A 12,437-nucleotide genomic window follows, 5' to 3' on the forward strand; every position below is an offset into this window, starting at 1 on the left:
TATGAATGGTAACATAAACATATTATGAATATCGCAATCATATACATAATTACAGTAACCATAATATTGTTATAGAACTTGTGCAACTTTACTTTTTCTTTGGGTACAGTATTAGATGATTTTAATTGAGTTTTGTAAGATAACTAACGAAAAAAATTATGAGAAACTGATTTTGTTTATTGACTATGTTGTAGCCGGCATTGAGCTTAACAACTTTACTGAACATAACTTTGCGATATTCGGACGTTTAGATGGTCAAAATGCATGAAAAAGCCAAACAAAAATAAAATTTATACATATACCCTCATTTACCACTTATGGTGGTGGAGGGTATAAAATACCTAAATTAACATTTTCTCAGTAATTTTTTTAATGTCCAGTTTTATTTTGGATTTGGCCAGCTTTTTAAACCCCAATGTCCAGATTTTTGCGAATCTGATTCTGACATCACTAGTTAGCGAATATATGGAGAACTATAATAGTGTAATTCTCACATGGTTAACCACTATCTTGTGAAATATTTAGAGTCGAACAATTTACTTAGCAATCGGCAGTATAGCATTCGCAGAGGACGCTCTATGGGAGACTTGCTTGCCTTAATATCGGAAAAATGGTGTCGTTCCATTCACCGTTTTGGAGAAAGTAAAGTTGTGGCTCTAGATATTTCTAATACCCCGTTCTCACGACGGCATTATTCGTCATTCACGCTCTCATTCGTCATTCAACCCCCAATTACGAACTGAATTACATGACTCGCTATACAAAATTCAAGTGCGAATTACCTTGTTCGTACGTAATTCAGTTTGAATTACCTTACGAATTACGAACAAATCAGTCTCATCTCTAATTTTTATCGAGTGTTTTGTCAATGTCAACTTTCAAAACAAAAGTGCCAAAACAAAACGAAGAAAAAAAATAATTTCATATAAACATATTTGTATTAAATAAATTATTTAAAAATAATTAAAAATCTAATTAAAATTAATTCACTTGTAAAAGTATTTAAAAAAGGGACATAATGGAGGAAAAAAAGAAAATTATAAAAAAAATTGTAATGTCCCGAAGATTATTGGCTACATTAAAGATTGTGGTGGAGACAACATTGTGCACCGAGGCTATATTGGATGCTCAAAAGAAGTACTTGCAGCTTTAGAAGCAATTACAACTCCTCAATACCGTGAAACTATCACTTACCTCCTTTAGGATGAGCCGAACGTTATTTTACAAACTATGTCATTTATTACCAGGACTCCGAAAATGCTATACAAATATGTGCGAAGCAATACCACTGAAGAAACGTGTAGCAGTAGCTTTATATGCTTTGGGTTCATCAGCGGAATATCGCACAATTGCAAACATGTTCGGCGTGGGAAAAACAACAGTCTGCAATATTATTTTAAATGTTTGTGATGAGGTTTGGAGAGTATTAGCCCCAATATAATTAAATAACTTCATGATGACTGGAGATAAAATTTAAAATTCGCACTAAAAAATCAGAAAAATCAAAAGAAAACAAGTAAACAAAAATAAAAGAAGAAGAAGAAATAAATGTCATATTGAATTACGAATCTCTCGTGAGAACGGATTGTTTCGCAATAGTAATTCAGATCGTGAATTAAGTAACTCAACTGCTCCACTATAGGTTAAATGACTTTTTCTGATAAATGACTACTTTTTCCTAGCTAAATTAATAACGACTACAAAATCATGGTATTCAAACCAAGACCTTAAAGAATTTCGAAAGTAAGAATAATTCTATTAAAAAAATGGAATTTAACCCACTAACGATCAAAAATTAACCCATTTACAATCATTAATGCAAACTTAATACATTGATTTATTTTAATTATACTAAAACTTTTAGTAATTGCTTAAATCTAATTCATTTTGTAAATTTAAATCAAAAAGGTCCTCTTCGCTTTCATTAATTTCATTGTCTTGGTGGATAAAGTGAAATTCTTCCATGGGTTCACTGCAACATAACAGTTGAATTAATTCTGGTAGAAGTGTGGAACGTTTCCGGTTTTGTAAGCGCCTATCTAAAAATTATGTGGAAATTAATGGATCTGAGGTACAGCTTAATATTAATATTAATTCGGAGCTTAAAAAATATGTCTTCTCCGTTTCCATTACAGCGTCTTTTTGCATCTCAAAATTTGTTTAGCAATATGAAGTCAAATAGATTGCAAAGAAACTTTGGCAAGAGTCTCATTTGCTTTTAAAATTTCAATAATTTATATTTGTGAGTGATTTACGGAAGTGGGTTATATAGGAGCTATGACCAATTATGGACCGATCGACACGAAATTAGGTGGTGTGATTATTTTCTTTATGAGAGTTGAATTTTCTGTTGAATTTTATGTGTATACCAAAATTTTTAAGAGATTTATGCACGTTAAAGTTATTTTCGGAACCGGGTATTATATGGGAGCTATGACTAATTAAGGACCGATCATCATAAAATTAGCTGACATGAATTCCGTATATATAAAATTTATTTGGAGCAAAATTTGTGTAGATACCTATATAAATTAAACATTTGTGATCGATAAAGTCCAATCACGGGAGGAAATTTGTATGGGGGCTAGGTGGTATAATGGACCGATTTCACCCAATTTAATTAGGCTTCGTCCTTGGGCCGAAAAAAATACATGTACCATATTAAGGTGGGTGTTAGACTAATATTCTTGGACATTACATACATCTGCACAAACGCATTATACCCTCCCCACTATGGTGGTGTGGGGTATAACAAATTTAATGTTTTCGTTGTATGCTTCTCCACTTCATCTGAAAATATGTTTACTTCAATTTTGTCAACGGCATAAAATTTTTCTTTTTTTAATTTTCGTTAAGCCAAATTTTAAAGAATAACCTAAAAAGATAGTATTATTCGAAAACGGCTAAAAATGGCTATTACATGTAGATGAAAATTGGTTTATAACATATCAATATATTAATTTCTGATTTCATTTAATCTGCCGAACTTTGCCGAAATTTTAAAAGCTTCCACGAAGTTACACTTTGAAAACAATCGCAGCACTTTTAAGGTTATGTTAAAAAAGTGCATTTATTTCAAGCAAGTAAACAATTTTATTATTACATTTTTACATTTTTTAACAAAAACATTACTTACTTACTTAATTTATTGTTCTCCATTTTCACTTTCTTGTTTATAACACGCAAAATTATTTAAACATGCAATTGATAATTTGAAAGCAATACAGGCTTTTCAACAAAATTTATTAATTACAATGCAAACTCAAAATTTACCAAATTACTCTCTTAAATTCTCAAAAATAGTAAAAAGTAAATGAACGCTTTTCCAGTAACAATTATTTTATACACACAATTTTCTTATTTTATGCCTTTTAAAATGTATAAATACTCACATTTTCTTCAATTTTATTGAATATAATTTTTTTTTTTAAATTTTTTCACCACAAAAATAAAATTGTAAATAAATAAACAATAACATAAAACATTGAAATATAAGCTGCTAACTATTACGAGTTCAAAATAGAACTTGTAAAAGTTTGCAAAGAGAAAACCCTTACTAAAATTCATACGCACTTGATTTTTTCTCTACTTGCAAGTTTTTTGAGTTAATGAACGCTTTTCCATTAACAATTGTTACTAACTAGTAACAACTTTTAGTTATTGAACATAGCTTTTGACTGCGTGTTGTCAAATGGAATTTATTATTTACCAAAAACAAAAAGCTGACTTAGTTAATTTGGAGTATTGGTTACAAAATGGCATTAAAAAAAGTGCAATTGAAAAATTGGACTTTTGCACAGTTTTGGTAGCCGTTTAACCTATAGTGCGCTCGTCAGAAATGGTATAAGGCGTTCGATACTTACTGTTTTTGGTGTTGGTAACGACTTCTCACGATTTATATCGAGCTTTATCAGAGATCGCACTATACGAGTTGTTGTAGACAGGGCTGTCAGATGTGGCGATTTCTCGCCAAACGTGGCTATTTTTCATAGTCTTTGGCGACCAAAATTTCCAATTGGCGACATGGCGGTTTTTTGGCGATTTACAAACTAGTTGGCGATTTTTTAACAAATTATTGGTTTTTCTTGAAATATTTTTTTTGATATTTATTAACCCAATAAGCTTAGTACTCGGTTCATATTTGCGAAAAATTATGGTTTTTTCATGCGAAAAATTTTACATGCTGTTTGACAGCTAGCTGTTCGTGCGAAAGAAGTGCAGCGTATGTTATTTCGTGTGGAAAAATAAGGTTGCCAGATGTATTTCACATGTTTTCCACAATAAAAACAGAGTACTGCTTTTGCGAAATTATTTCGCATATATTTCATTCCAACTATTTTATAAGTAGTTTGACAGCATTTCGCACGAAATTTTGAACAGAGTACCTAGCTATAGCTAATAAAATTAATCATTTATAATTATAATCATTGTATGCAGGTAGCATACGTGATCAAATAGTTTCAACAATATTAATTTTTTCTTCTAAAATGTTTAAGCCGTCATTTTAAAATAATAATAGAAATATTGATAACTTAATATGCTCATTAAAATTGGCTATTGGTTCGACGGATTCTTTGGAATAAGGAATGTATCGATTTTGGCACAGAATTTGAAATGGAATTACAAAATATAAAAATGGAGGAATATGATGTAGAAATTTTAAAAGCAAATTGTTTTTTGTACTTAAAAAAATTCGAAAAAAAATTTTCTACAAAAAATTAAAAAACAATTTTTGCAAAAAAAAATAAATTTTGTTTACCTAAAAATATTTAAAATTTTTATTTTGAAGTATAATTTGGTGAAGGGTATATAAGATTCGGCACAGCCGAATATAGCTCTCTTACTCAGTGATGCCAGTAGATTTTTTCAGAAATCCCTACGCTTATGAAAAAAAACCCTTTATTTCCCTACACTCACTTTTGATTTTCCCTACATTTTTCCCTACACTACTTTTTTCTATTTTGAACAGCTAAGTTGTGTTCAATCAAAAAAAAAGGCTTAATCGGATTTTGAAATTGGCCACATCATTGGTTTTTCCAGGGCTTGCGCCAATAAAAGAATCCTTTGTTTGGGTTTTTGTTTTTGAAAGATTTTTTGGTACATTTGGGTATTAACACACAAGCCTTGCATCTGCATTTAAAGTCGCCAACTTTGACCGGCTCCAGCCATCCCATTAGCTTCTTTCAACAAACTTGAGCTGTATTTCTTTACTTTGCTCCAGCCATCCCATTAGCTTCTTTCAACAAACTTGAGCTGTATTTCTTTACTTTGTTTCCATCATTGTCAGAAGACGAATCAGAAATTTTTTCTAAAATTAGTTATGTTTTAATTTATAATGTTATTTATTTCTTAAAAACTTATTAAAATCGATGAGACCTGCGAAGATGGTATACGTATGTATGTATGTAAAAGAATGCACAAAACCAAACAAGTGTTTACTTCAAAAGAAAATTTATTGTAGAATCTACTCTTGTAGCTAGTTCTTTAAGGAAATGTCAATTACCGTAAAAACGAGAACCCAAGGCGTATTAACAAGGTGAGTGCGTAAGTGAGTTAATACGCCTTGAGAGAATTACTATATACACACAGCCTCAGAAGTGAGTATACACTAGGGTATTCGAATTATTCGATTTTTCTCTTGTTCGAATAAAACGAATAATTCGAATAAGAGATTTTAACTTAAATACAATATAAACGTATTAAGAACTTTTTTATGTCGTTCATTAATTCGGGTTTTAAATTGAGTAACCAATTCTTTAGTAAATTAATTATTCACTATTTGTAAATTATTTATAACAAATTGTATTATACATCCAGCTCTATCAACCGAATCTTTGCTTAATAAAGTGGGGTTGGGGAATTTCACAATAAAGGGAATATGTCCAAAGTTTGATATCATTGTCAGTGAACGTGGCTAATTTGAAGTCAGGCAGTGCATGATTGACGCATTTACAAATACGCAAAAAGTTTATTACCATGTTAGACAAAGATCTTCAACGATGTTCAAAATCATGTATAAGACGAACTCCATACTTTTCTTGCAACAAAACGTTAGTTTGCAATATTTGTGTTTATCATTCGATTTATTAAATATTTTGCAACACTTACGTACGCGGTTAATCACTTACATATATGCATATATTTGAAGATCATAGCCTTTATCTATTTCAATGTAATCATTATAAATGTCATCCTCAATATCACTTTCGACGACCGTTCTCACATCACATTCTCCATCACATTCAACTCCACTTTAATCTATGTTAAAATTTTGATTATTAATTGCGATTTTGCTAATATTTCGCCAGCTGAATAACAAATATTTTATTCCGTACCTTTTATTTTCATTGGTTCAAGTCCTAAGTTAAAAATTTTGAAAGATTTGTTTTTAGAATTGTAACTTCTTGCAGTAATATTTATATATTTATAGAAGGAGCTATCGGAACACTCATCTACAGTGATCGAAAGTCCCTTTGTCTTTAGTTATTTGTTAAATTTCAGAAACAATACAATTTTTGTGAGTCATTGTTACTTAGTTAAATTTGGAATTATGTAAAATTTTAAGCAATTTAATAAATTAAAATATATATGAACATTTATTCGTTTTATTCGATTATTCTACATAAAATTGTTCGAATTATTCGTTATTCGAAAATGGTCATTTTTAAATTGTTCGAATAATTATTCGAAAGAAATTATTCGATTAATCGAACTATAATTAGTCGAATGAATACCCTAGTATACACCAGTGATATTTTTAAGATCATAAAAATCATTATATTAAGATTTAAATCTTTTTTTTTTAGAACCGAATCTATTATTCAACTCAATCTCCAACAAACCGAAACTGTTAAATTTGAATTGATGATAGATTTTAGGATTTCCATTATCTTATAAAAAATCAAAAAATTTTTGGTGTTTACTCACTTTTAAGGCATACTGTAGTTAGAAAGCGGTGATGATATTAAAGATGCCACATTATTACTTACTTCATATTATACCATATACTTAAACAAATTTTATGTTTTTTGATTATATATTTGGAAAATACAGTTTTAAATTGCCAATGCAAAAAATCCCTTACAATTCGACAAATGTAAGAAATCTTTCCCTTTTTCCCTACATGTGAAATTTTGGGAAAAAATCCCTACAAAAAGGGAAAATTCCCTACACTTGGCATCACTGCTCTTACTTGTTAAAGTATGTATATAATGAATTTTCAATATTGAAATGAAATGGAAATTTTCGGTAGTTCAAAATTCATTAACTTTATTTTTCAATCCAAAAGTATCTGCAAGTATCTATATGAATTGCAATGGTCAAAATTAGCATATATCAATTGGACTCAGATCTTTAAAGGTGAAATTATAACAAACTTTATAGTTTACAATTATTGAGATGCAGGTGGAACATTTCACTTTAAAGACTTAGCATTGGCCGTTCTTAATATGTTAATTTTACCAACCAGCAACGCTTGCTTTCTACGCTATATGAACTTTTAGATTCAATGATAAGAATAGTAAGTTATATGAATGTTAATAAATTTTGTTGCAATTCATTTCAACCTACAGATAAAATGTTAAAAAATTTTAATTCTAATACAATGTATACTTTTGATATCAATTTAATATAAATAACTAATGACTAGATTTAAATTAGTTTGTATGTATTTTATAATAAAAATTTCCAAAAAATTATTTTGGCGATATTTGGCGATTTTTCGTTTAGCTTTTGGCGATTGAGGTAAAAAAAATCCGACAACCCTGGTTGTAGACGGGATATCATCAAACGAGTTCAATATTAATTCAGGGGTATCGCATGGCTCCGTTCTTTCTCCTACTTTATTCCTTATTTTTCTAAATGACTCAATTTATTCTTTTGCAGATGACAGCAACATTTGCCATTCATATTCATTCTAAGCTTTCCAGTGATTGGGGCAATGAAGCAAAACATTTAACCAAGATCTTGAGACAATCCCTAAATGGGAGTCGATTGTAATGCACGTAAGACTCAATGTTGTATGTTAACACACAAACGCACATAAATATTAAGGAATCAGATTCTCTCGATGTTCTAAGCATGAGAATTCAGTGTGATGTTCGCTGACAAAACACATTTTTCAAGTGTCGAAAGAAGCATTCAAGTGCCTCGGTTTTCATCTGACCTCCTTATTTACTCCACTTATATCCGACCCAAAATGCTTCGAAGTCTATTTTAGAGTTACTCGACCGCGTACAGGAGAAGGTGCTTATCGGCGACAGTAGGGTATCCAGCTCTATTGATTCTCTGGAGCATCGTCGCAATGTGGGTTGTGTTCCACTGTTCTATCGATACTACAACGGAATGTGTTCTGATGAAATTAGGGAAATTGTTCCCGATACCCGTAGATTCTTACTAAATACGGGTTCATCAGCGGGGCTCATCCATTCGTGGACGATTGGTCAATGGATAGCACAACACACTATAGAGAAAATTCGTTCTTTAGCCGTACCGTTCGTATTTGTAATAAGATTCGACTAAGTATTTCCTGTCCCTTTCAATGTAGGAAAATTCAAATCAAACACTACTCCCTCTATCCTCCTTCCCGTAACTAATTTGCATTGCATGAGTAGGAGTCATACTCTGAGTGCAGGTCCAAGCAAAAAAAAACTGGCAGTAACACGGGTAAAATTTATTATGTATTTTTATTAAAATAAAAAAGAAAATATAAATTTAAGGTAAAATAATGGTTTTTGTAATTGGATTCGCATTTATCTTCTGCTGTTTGTAGATCGATTAATGTATTTGTATAGGTGGTATTTAAACAAGGCATACTCAGACTCCAGTCATGGATTTTATAGCTGTAGTGTTCTTGTTGATTATTACTTAGGGTAATTATACTCTACACCACCATAGTGGGAAGGTATAATGCGTTTGTGCAGATGTTTGTAACGCCCAAAAATATTAGTCTAACACCCACCTAAAGTATACCGATCGACTTAGAATCACTTTCTGAGTCGATTAAAGGATGTCCGTCCGTCTGGCTGGTCGGCTGGCTGGCTGTCCATGTAAACCTTGTGCGCAGAGTACAGATCGCAAATTTTGAAGATATTTGGATAAAATTTGGTACATATAATTTTTTCGGCCCTAGAACGGATGATAAAATTCAACATAAATAACTTTCATATAGACATAAATCACACGACAAATTTCATGGTGATCGGTCCATAATTGGTCATAGCTCTCATAAAAGGAACACTTCGAAAATCACTCACGAATGTAAATTATTGATATTTTTAAAAGAAAAATACCATACTTTCTTACTTGTTTATATAAAATTCCGCACTATCGAATAATAAATCATCAAAAAAAAAAATTTCTGAATTCATATGTGAAACATGGTTTTCCAATCATTGTTTTAATAAAGAAAACTTCGCTGCTTTAGAACATCCCTTAACACGATTTAGGAACGTGAATGCATGTTTTAAAAGACACTGGGATAAAGAAGCTTCAATAATCCCAATGCAACAGCGAAGTAACATATGCGCAGAACGTGGTATTAAAGTAGTGCAGGAGATTTATCCATAATTCCAATCTATGCACACTAGAGTGACAGCCGATTTTTTTTGACCTTTGACCTTCACGATTTAAAGGTTAACGTTTTCCGATTTTAGTAAATTTTAGTTAATTTTGGCGATAATACAGTTTTTGGGTCATTTTGACCCAAAGGAGATACAGGGTTAATTTCCAAAATTTTTTTTTTAATATTCATTAATATAAATAAATCTACATATTTATTCCATATAAATATTAAAATTTTGCATATATCTGAACTTTGACCTCGATGCGCGTCCAGAAATCGTTGTCCGATTTGGCTCAAATTTTCAGCATTTAACTTTTAGGCCTAGTTTCAATATTCCAACCGGCACTCTCCAAAATTTTATTTAAATTTTTTTTCCATACAACTGATTGTCTAATGCACACGTTAAATTTGTCTTTTAGTAATTAAACAACATTTTTCACTCTACTATTTTACTTTTTTCATAAAACATTTAAATTTTTTTAGTTAAAATGAAGTCACATTTTGTTTTTCATATTAACACAAATGTGAAGGTTTTGGTACAGAAATTGATTAAAATTTTTAGAAAAACAAAGAAATATCAATTCCACTTTGAAAACTGAAAGTGGTTTCATTCCGAAAGAAATTTTCGTTTTACTTTTTCTGAAGAAGCAAAATACGAAATTATTCCACTTTCGATCGGAATGGAATTCTGTGACAGGCCTGTATATAATTTTATGAATTTTTCGGAAGTCTTAAAAACTAAAACTAAAAAATTGTAATTGGTTATTTTCCACGAAGAAAAATAGGAAATTTGAATTAATATCAAATTTTAACGGTTATCTTTTATATCTTTCATAACAATTTTATAATAAAAATTTATAAATAATGTAGATCCAAGTGTCCGTAAATCAATGGCAGTTTAATTCTTAACATTTTTTATTTTTAAATAGCGAAATTGTGAATTTTTTTAGAAAATTGCCTGTGACTTTATTTACCATGTGATAGTAAAAAAACTTTGGAGGTACATTTAATAAACATATGGGGTTATACAAATATGGAGCTTTGCCTTTTTAGAATTTTTTACTCAAACCTGAAGTTTTTTTAAAAAATTATCCAAGTTTGTATAGGCCTGGTGAGGACTAGGTCCCTTAAGGGAGAAAAATTTTTCTTCACACGCTTTTACATTAAGTTTTCTTTCCTGATCAGATAAAAATTGTATATAGTCCCGAAGAAATTATTTTTTTACAAAAAAAAAAATATATGGTAATTTTTGGGGAAAAAACGTAAAAAATACGGCTACTTTTACATGTTCCAAATTTGGATGCGTGTAACTTTTTATAGGGACCAGATAACTGTCAGCAAGTTTTAATTAGTTTCAGTTCACAAATGGATTTTTTCCGATTTTTAAAAAAAAATTTGAGACCAACTTTGAGGGGCCATGCATTAGCCCCCATTAGCGGTAGAAAGCTGAACGAACGTAGATCAACTCGAAAAAGCTATAACCATGTGAAATTTCGTAACAATATATCCAACACAGAAATAATTAAATTTCTGATTCAATCAAGAAATTCAGACAATTAGACAAAATATTGTTTGAATTAGGACCTATCAAAAAATTTGTAAATTCATACCAAAATTTTGCAAAAATTTAATAAAAAAAAACAATATTTTTTAAATTAAAAAAAAATGATATTGAATAAAAATGTTGTATGAATTTACACACAATTTCAAACAAATATTTGTTTGAAACAGACAAACTTTTCACTGATTCTGGTTTTCTGGAATTTCCTAGATTTACTGATTCAGTGAAAAGTTTGTCTGTTTTAAATAATATTTTTAAACAAAATTGGTGTAGTACCAATAAAAATATTTGTTAAAAATAAAAATGTCAGAAAATAAAAATAAGAAAAAACTACAAATAATAAAAGAAAATATAAAAGTAAAGAAAAGAAAAACATTAAACAATGCTATTTTCTGTTTATCAGACAATTCACATATTTTTATAAGCCTTTGGTAAAACCAAAACTACTTGTATATAAAATATTTTTAACCAAATGAGAATTATATCCACACACATTGGACCAAAATTTGGTAGTTTTAAGTTAACAAATTGACTTTTGGTAGTTTGGTTGGTTTGTTCCGATTTTTGTCGCATTTTGGTAGGTTTTTTGAATGTGTATTTTTAAGAACAAATTAAAAAAAAACTATGTTAATCCAAAATAATAAAATTATTTATAAAATTTGAATAATTTTATTATTTAGTCAAGTTAATGTGTACGTATTTAGTAGTGTTCAGTTCAAAAAATGCCAAAGGCCTTGCAATACTAAAACTTTTAACGTATTATACATTTAATTTACACAAAATTTTAAATTGTGTGTAGTCATGTTAAAAGAAGTAATAAGTAGTGAGCAAAAACATTTTTCTTTTAAAATTTCAATAATTTATTTTCGTGAGTGATTTTCAGAAGTGGGCAGCTATGACCAATTATGTACCGATCGCCATGAAACTTATTTGTGTTGAATTTTGTCACTTTTAGGAGTTTTATGCTCCTTAAAATTTTTTTTTTTTCATCATTTATTTATTGTATCTTCATTATTTAATGAACTAACAATAAGTAGTTCAAATCTTATATCTAATATTATTATTTAATTAGTCCAGCCAGTGCCGGACGAAACAATTTTGTGTTCATGGTTGTTTTGGTTAAATTGGCATTCTTCCTTCTAGACTAGGTCTGCTGTGTACCTCCTTCTTAATCGAGTGTGGCCACGGTTATCTAATATGTTGCGGGCCAGCGGGTTTGGGTGAACTTCAAGTTTTTTTAAATATTTCTGTACGTTTTTCGAGATTTCAGTTTTTACAATGGGCACGTTAAGATCTTTGTGTATATTCGCGTTT

The sequence above is a fragment of the Calliphora vicina genome, chromosome 5 (assembly GCF_958450345.1).
Source record: "Calliphora vicina chromosome 5, idCalVici1.1, whole genome shotgun sequence".
Lineage (NCBI taxonomy): Eukaryota > Metazoa > Arthropoda > Insecta > Diptera > Calliphoridae > Calliphora > Calliphora vicina.